We start from the raw sequence: 8,767 nt of genomic DNA, 5'->3' as shown, positions 1-8,767 counted from the left end.
TCCTGGGGATATATCCTAAGGAACCCAACACATCCATCCAAAAAGATCTGTGTACACATATGTTCTTGGCAGCACAATTTGTAATAGCCAAAACCTGGAAGCAACCCAGGTGTCCAACAACAGATGAGTGGCTGAAAAAGTTGTGGTCTATATACACAATGGAATACTACTCAGCTATAAAAAATGGTGACTTCACCGTTTTCAGCTGATCTTGGATGGACCTTGAAAAAATCATGTTGAATGAAATAAGTCAGAAACAGAAGGATGAACATGGGATGATCTCACTCTCAGGCAGAAGTTGAAAAACAAGATAAGATAAAACAGAAGTAGAACTTGAACTGTAATTGGTGTATTGCTCCAAAGTAAAAGACTCTGGGGTGGGTGTGTGGGGAGAATACAGGTCCAAAAAGGATAACAGAGGACCTAGTGGGTGTTGTATTGTTATATGGAAAACAGGAAATGTTATGCATGTACAAACTATTGTATTTATAGACAAATGTAAAACATTAATTCCCCAATAAAGAAATTAAAAATAAAAAAATAAATTTAATTAGTTAAAAGAACCCACTAGCATATGAAATTCAAAAGGCAGTCAAATGATTACTTACCATCTTGAGCTAAGGAAAAGGCTAGGGTTATAGAGTTTTATAAGATGTAAGGCAATACCTAGAAGGGTGAGGGGAGGAAACTTTTTTTAAAGTATTTTTATTTATTACTGGATAGAATCAGAAAGAAATTGGGAGAGGAGAGGGAAATAAAGGGGGAAAGTGACAGAGAGATACCTGCAGCCCTGCTTTACCACCTGTGAACCTTTCCCCCTACAGGTAGGGACCAGGGACTTGAACCTGCATCCTTGCACACTTTAATGTGAGCACTTAACCTGGTACATCACTACTTGGCCCCAGGAGAGGAACATCTTGTTGAACAAAGGTTACCTTGTCATGCAGATGAGTATCTCAGGGAAAAAGTGATTTTTATTAATAGCTCTCTTTCTGCTACAAACCCCCATTTAGAGCCTCAGGCATGAGAATCTGTTTGTATAACCATTATGCTATCTACTCTCTGCTAAATATTTATTTATTTTATTTTTATTTTTTATTTTTTTATCCAGAACACTATTCAGCTGTGACTTATGATGGTGCAGGGGATTGAACCTGGGAATTCAAACCCCGATTTCTAATGTAACTTCTACTAATACCATAGCTTTTTCTGTATCTGCAATTTCTTAGAATAATAAGCTATAAAAAAATCTGTGTGCCAAAGCAACATATTTTGGGGTGGCTCATTCTGCTACCCTACATAATTATGTCAGGATATTCGCTGGAGTCCATGAGCTGCTCATCTTGGATGCTTGTCTGTTTATCCCAATGTCTTCAGCAATTATTATTATTTTGTATGTCATGTCTGACAAGGCCATTTGTAAAAGGTCAGCATAGGGTTTGGAGTATAGGAAATATCACAAAGCATACTACTTTACTATTTTGTTTTCCCCAAAGGAAGATGATGTTTCACACTTATTGTGTAAGTACTTGATGAACTATACCTGAACTGCATTTAAACTTCACAAAGACTTTATGAGCTAACTAGGACTATCCACAATGAACAAAGTTCAGAAAAGTTTATTTATTTAAACAGTATCCCATGATTAGTGAATGGTTAACCCAAGAGTTTTCATGCCAGTGTTGCTCTAGTAAAATAAATTTAAAAAATGAATGAATAGGGCAGGGGTAGATAGCATAATGGTTATGCAAAGAGACTCTCATGCCTGAGGCTCTAAAGTCCCAGGTTCAATCCCCTGCCCTATCATAAGCCAGAGCTGAGCAGTGCTCTGGTAAAAAAAAAATGGAGAAAAAAAATGAATGAATGAATGAATGAATGAATAAATAAGTAAATAAATAGGGATAGATAATTGGATAATTGGGAAGTAGATAGATAATTGGGTTAAGTTTGAAAAAGAACTAGAAAACAGTTGCTCAATGTGAACAGGTGGTTTGTTTTCACTCATAATTGAAATAAATAACAGAGGTTGTTGTGATTAAACCAAAGGAGAGGCAGCAACTCAAGAAAAAATAGAGGGTAATTCAGCACTGGTTCTCCTCTGCTTACGTTTTATAGTGAGAAACTATTCGAGAAATTACTTTCTTAATTGAAATTTCCTAATTCCGGAATTAAAAAAACAAGCAAACAAACATCTGGCATTACTAAGCTGATCTCTCTAGCCTGTAACTTCCATCTCCCCTTTCAAATCATAGTTTTATTATTATTATTATTAATTAATTTTTATCTTTTTTACACAAGTGTAAGGACCACATAGTAAAGACTAACTATATGGTTAACAATAATTTAAAACAAAGAAAAGGGTCACATACTACAGAAATTAAAAAAAAAAAACTATTTGACTATACAACAGATGATAACAGGAGAGGCCCGCGGTCAGCACAATGGTTGCTAATAGGTGCAGCTACTGTAGGTTGTACGCCATCTTCCATATTATGTCTTGGCTTTTTGAAAGGTTCTTAAGTATAATCTATTAGTTCATACTTCCATCTAAAGTCAGTATTTGAATGGAACTTCTATTAACAGCTCATGGAATACTTGTTTTCTAGTTTAAGAATCCACCAGGTAATGCTCAAATTTAGGTAAATGTTAGAATCACACTAAACAGATTCAACCAACTATAAACACTTCAAAGCATGAACAGGACACAGTCAAGGACACAGTCAAGAAGCATTTTCTTGTAAAGCTGTAAACAGCATTTTCCTTTATGTAGCAAACACACACCTTCTAATAGAAAAGTTGTAAGTACAAATAGTTGGCATTTCAATACATAAAAAAAATAATAATAAATTCAACTTTTAGGAAAGCCCATTTTAGCTCTGGTTTTTACCACTTAAAGGACTAAGATATTAGGTGGGCTATACTGATAGCCAGTTTAATACTATCTTATTCCTAGAGATCTCCTGTGTGCAAGAATCTCCCAAGGATCTTACATAGTGGTTCCAATGCAACTTGAGAAATAAACATTGTACCCCCCTTCACGCATGCCCAGGTTACTGCAGTCAGTCCAGACAGATCACACTTTATTTCTGCCTTCAGTTACAAGTTCCTTTCTCCTGTAACTCTATCCCAGATACTTCACCTAGGCTACACAACAGGATACTTTATAAGTGCACAGGACTGATTTAAACGTACCTCAATTCATTAAAGAAAAAAAAAATGTAGTACACTTAAAATTTACATGAGTTTAACCTATTTTAGTTACCTAATAAATTATGAATTAGTGGTAATTACAGTTCTAAGCATTCCCTTACGTATAAAGTGCTGGTGTTATGAATATACAAATGGGTGAGGCTGAAAGTCTGCTTTCAAGCAGTAGAGAGTGACACCTGCCTGTGGCCTTGTGATAATCAACTCTTGCTGGATCACTTATCTCTTGAGTCCCCATACTCAGAAAGAATTTAAAGAATTCTAAAAGTTGGGGCTGGTTTTGTTCTTGATGACATCACTGGCACTATTCAACAGGCTTTGACTGAGGTAGCTACACAGCTTCACAGATGTCACTATGGATAATTCATGGTATAGCTGACTGATTGATGAACTTCAAGTCCCCAGCATCGAGGAGGAGCCACTTCTGAGAGAAAACCACCACCGTCGCTTTGTCATCTTTCCCATCAAATACCATGATATCTGGCAGATGTATAAGAAGGCCGAGGCCTCATTTTGGACAGCTGAGGAGGTGGACCTTTCCAAGGACATCCAGCACTGGGAGGCCCTGAAACCTGAGGAGAGATATTTTATATCCCATGTGCTTGCTTTTTTCGCGGCCAGTGATGGAATAGTGAATGAAAACTTGGTGAAGCGGTTTAGCCAAGAAGTTCAGATTACAGAAGCCTGCTGTTTCTATGGCTTCCAGATTGCCATGGAAAACATACACTCTGAAATGTACAGTCTCCTCATCGATACTTACATTAAACATTCCAAAGAGAGGGAATTCCTCTTCAACGCTATTGAGACAATGCCTTGTGTAAAGAAGAAGGCAGATTGGGCCTTGCATTGGATTGGGGACAAAGAAGCCACCTATGGAGAATGTGTAGTAGCCTTTGCAGCAGTGGAAGGAATCTTCTTTTCTAGTTCTTTTGCATCCATATTCTGGCTCAAGAAACGAGGATTGATGCCTGGTCTTACATTTTCGAATGCACTAATTAGCAGAGATGAGGGACTCCATTGTGATTTTGCGTGTTAATGTTCAAACATCTGCTACATAAACCTTCGGAGCAGAGAGTCAGAGAAATAATCGTCAATGCTGTCAGGATAGAACAGGAGTTCCTTACAGAGGCCTTGCCAATAAATCTCATCGGGATGAATTGCACTTTAATGAAGCAGTACACTGAATTCGTGGCGGACAGACTTATACTGGAGCTGGGCTTCAGCAAAGTTTTCAGAGTAGAGAATCCATTTGACTTTATGGAGAACATTTCATTGGAAGGCAAAACTAACTTCTTTAAGAGAGTAGGCGAGTATTAGAGGATGGGCGTGATGTCAAGTTCAACGGGCAACTCTTTTACCTTGGATGCTGACTTCTAAACGAACTGAAGGTATGCAAATCATAGTTTTTAATGAAATTGATAAAAATTGGTGAGTGTTGGTGAGTGCTACTTAGAAAGCTAGTTATTGGAGGGGCTGGAGGTGGCGCACCTGGTTGAGCACACATGTTAACAATGTGCACACCCCAGCTTCACGAATGGTGAAGCAGTGCTGCAGGTCTCTCTCTCTCTCTCTCTCTCTCTCTTTCCCTTCCCTCTCTATTTCTGGCTATCTTTACCCAATAAATAAATAAATTAAAAGATAATTTAAAAAATAAATCTAGTTATTGGTTTTTTTCCCCCTCATACTATCTGAAATGTATATTAAGTATTTCAGCATAGATAATGTGATATGTAGCTGTCTCTTTAAATTAGTTTAAGCTATATCCAAGAAGTTTGTTAACACCTGAAATATTCTAATAAAAAATCTACACTTGGAAAGTGGCTAACATTTGAAATGTGCTCTAAGATGACACTTCCACAAGAACTGAAAAAATTGCTATCTGAATCCTCACTTAAGGGGACTTCAAAGGGATAGAATAAGATCTTTTTTTCAATGGAACGATTTGTTGCCAGGGAATCTGGCAGCCTAATGCTTTGGAATAAATTATTTCATTTAGAATTCTGTCCCATGTTCCTTCCTTAATGGAAGGATCTAATTAGAAAGCTAGCTGCTCTTCACTCAGAACATTTTCTCCTTTTTCCTGAGAATTAACCTTTCAGGCAAAGTGCTTATTGGATTTCCTAGACTTGAAGTTTCGAAGTAAGAAATATGAGTGCTTGGGAGTCAATTTGCAATAGATATTTGCACACATGTCTTGGTCTGAGATTTAGCTTCATGATTTTGGGAATACCTGTAGCTAGGTGACCATATATTTTGGTTTGCTCAGGAGAATCCTAATTTCCTTATATACAGTCTTGATTATTAAGAGCATCTAGAAGTGTCTGAGTTTGATTGTCAAATTATATAGTTTCTCTTTTGTGGTGGTTTTTAAAATATGCTCACAAATTATCTACTATTCCCCCTTCAAGAGGTAGAAACAGAGGTCCCACCTCATTACTGTGGGTTGAATTAGTGACTGACTTCTAAGAAAAAGAATAAGACAGATGTGATGCTGATGTAGCTTTGGTCTAGGTCATAAAAGTCATTTATTCTCTGTTCTCTTATGAGTCACTCCCTCTTAAGAAAGTTAGCTGCTATGTCAAGGAAATTTTGGCAACAAAGAGTCTGAAATTTAGGTAGAACCGCTTAACTAAATTCTAGCAGCCAGGTTGTGAAGGTAGACAGCTGTCAATCTGTTTCTAACTCAGAACCCACACTTTAAAAAAGGCAGAAATACTCTCTGCTGTCTTACAAAAGGAGAACCCAGAAAATTGATACCATAGAGAATCTGACCAAATGTCATGAGAAAATACAGACTTTCTCTGAAAGAGATAAGTAAAACTAAAGCTTAATTGTTGCTTTGAAACCTCCCCCCACCCCTATCCTCCCACTCCAGAATGGATATTATATTTGCATAGCTCAAAAGACACAAAATGTATTTCAGTGAAATTTCTCTCACATTTTCTTCCAGACATCCAGTGTCCTTTCTGGAAGACAGCCAACATTACTAATTTATCATGTATCACTCTAGAAAAATCTAGGTTTGTAAAAGACCATATCTATTTTTTTTTTCCTCCAGGGTTATTGCTAGGGCTCAGTGCCAGCACTATGAACCCACTGCTCCTGGCACCCATTTTTTCTACCTTATTGGATAGGACATAGACAAACTGAGAGAGCAGAAAGGGAGAGAGAGGGAGAGAGAAAGAGAGAGAGAGAGAGAGCGCTACAGATCTGCTTCACTGCTTGTGAAGCATCCCCCACTCCCTCAAGTGGGGAACTGAGGTCTTAAACCCTGATCCTTGCTCAGGCCCTTGAGCTTCATACTATGTTTATTTAACTGGGTGCACCACTGGCCAGCCCCCTACAAGACCATATCTACATATATACTCACCATGACCATTTTTAATACCAATGATAGTGTATATGTACTGGTTGGCACTGTATATTTTTTATCTAACAATGAATTGTAGAAAACATTCATTATCAGTACAAAGAAAATTCTTAATAGGTTTTATAGCTGCACTATATTCTAGGAAACTATGTAACATATTTATGTCATAAGTATCCATTTGGTAATCATTTTAGTTATTTTCACTCCTTTAAAATATTAAGTGTTGAACGAGTTAAGTTTTTCTAGATGTCATTTCTAGATCAGGTTCTTAGTAGCAAGCAGTGAGTGAGCCATCAAGCTGGTCCTGAATTATAATGGGTACTGAATTCTTATTTTATTTATTTATTTATTTTTATTTTTTTATTTAAGAAAGGATAAATTAACAAAACCATAGGGTAGGAGGGGTACAACTCCACACAATTCCCACCGCCCAATCTCCATATCCCACCCCCTCCCCCGATAGCTTTCCTATTCTCTATCCCTCTGGGAGCATGGACCCAGGGTCATTGAGGGTTGCAGAAGGTAGAAGGTCTGGCTTCTGTAATTGCTTCCCCGCTGAACATGGGCGTTGACTGGTCGGTCCATACTCCCAGTCTGCCTCTCTCTTTCCCTAGTAGGGTGGGTCTCTGGGGAAGCTGAGCTCCAGGACATATTGGTGGGGTCTTCAATCCAGGGAAGTCTGGCCGGCATCCTGATGACACCTGGAACCTGGTGACTGAAAAAGAGAGTTAACATACAAAGCCAAACAAATTGTTGAGCAATCATGGACCCAAAGCTTGGAAAAGTGGAGAGGAAGTATTAGGGAGGTACTCACTGCAAACTCTTGTGTACTTCTGCTTTCTTACTTTGGTGCCATACTCCAAACTCAGTCAATTTCTGCTTTGCGTTTCTACTTTTTTTTTTTTTATTACATGCATAACATTCCCCAGATTCCCATTTAACAATACAACCCCCACTATTTCATTCATCATTTTTCATGGACCTGTATTCTCCCCAGCCACCCACCCACCCCAGAGTCTTTTACTTTGGTGTAATACTCCAATTCCATTTCAGGTTCTACTTGTGTTTTCTTTTCTAATCTTGTTTTTCAACTTCGGCCTGAGAGCGAGATCATCCGTATTCATCCTTCTGTTTCTGACTTATTTCACTCAACATGATTTTTTCAAGGTCCATCCAAGATCAGCTGAAAACGGTGAAGTCACCATTTTTTACAGCTGAGTAGTATTCCATTGTGTATATATACCACAACTTGCTCAGCCACTCATCTGTTGTTGGACACCTGGGTTGCTTCCAGGTTTTGGCTATTACAAATTGTGCTGCCAAGAACATATGTGTACACAGATCTTTTTGGATGGATGTGTTGGGTTCCTTAGGATATATCCCCAGGAGGGGAATTGCAGGGTCATAGGGTAGGTCCATTTTTAGCCTTCTGAGAGTTCTCCAGACTGTTCTCCACAGAGGTTGGACCAATTGACATTCCCACCAGCAGTGCAGGAGGGTTCCTTTGACCCCACACCCTCTCCAGCATTTGCTGCTGTTACCTTTTCTGATGTGTGACATTCTCACAGGAGTGAAGTGATATCTCATTGTTGTCTTGATTTGCATTTCTCTGACAATCAGAGACTTGGAGCATTTTTTCATGTGTTTCTCGGCCTTTTGGATCTCTTCTGTGGTGAATATTCTGTCCAAGTCCTCCCCCCATTTTTGGATGGGGTTATTTGTTGTCTTGTTGAGTCTGGCAAGCTCTTTATATATGTTGGTTATTAAACTCTTATCTGATGTATGGCATGTAAAGATCTTCTCCCATTCTGTGAGGGGTCTCTTGATTTGGCTAGTGGTTTCTTTTGCTGTGAAGAAGCTTTTTAATTTGATGTAGTCCCATAGGTTTATACTTGCCTTAGTCTTCCTTGTAATTGGATTCGTTTCATTGAAAATGTCTTTAAAATTTATGTGGAAAAAAGTTCTTCCAATATTTTCCTCTAAGTATCTGATAGTTTCTGGTCTAAGTATCTGATAGTTTCTAAGTCCTTGATCCACTTGGAATTTACTTTTGTATTTGGTGAAATACAGTGATTCAGTTTCATTCTTCTGCATGTTTCAACCCATTGTTTCCAACACCATTTGTTGAAGAGACTCTGCTTCCACCATACAATAGTCTGGGCCCCTGTGTCAAAGATTAGATGTCCATAC

At 38.2% G+C, this 8,767-nt stretch overlaps 1 pseudogene; it reads left to right on the top strand.

The window, feature by feature from the left end:
• The first annotated feature begins 3,635 nt into the window (after positions 1-3,635).
• LOC103121985 (ribonucleoside-diphosphate reductase subunit M2-like) lies at positions 3,636-4,584 on the top strand (annotated as a pseudogene).
• The last annotated feature ends 4,183 nt before the right edge of the window (positions 4,585-8,767 follow it).

The sequence above is a fragment of the Erinaceus europaeus genome, chromosome 8, assembly GCF_950295315.1.
Source record: "Erinaceus europaeus chromosome 8, mEriEur2.1, whole genome shotgun sequence".
Taxonomy (NCBI): Eukaryota; Metazoa; Chordata; class Mammalia; order Eulipotyphla; family Erinaceidae; genus Erinaceus; species Erinaceus europaeus.
The sequence above is the reverse complement of the archived record's forward strand: the minus strand, read 5'-3'. Positions and strand labels throughout refer to the sequence as shown.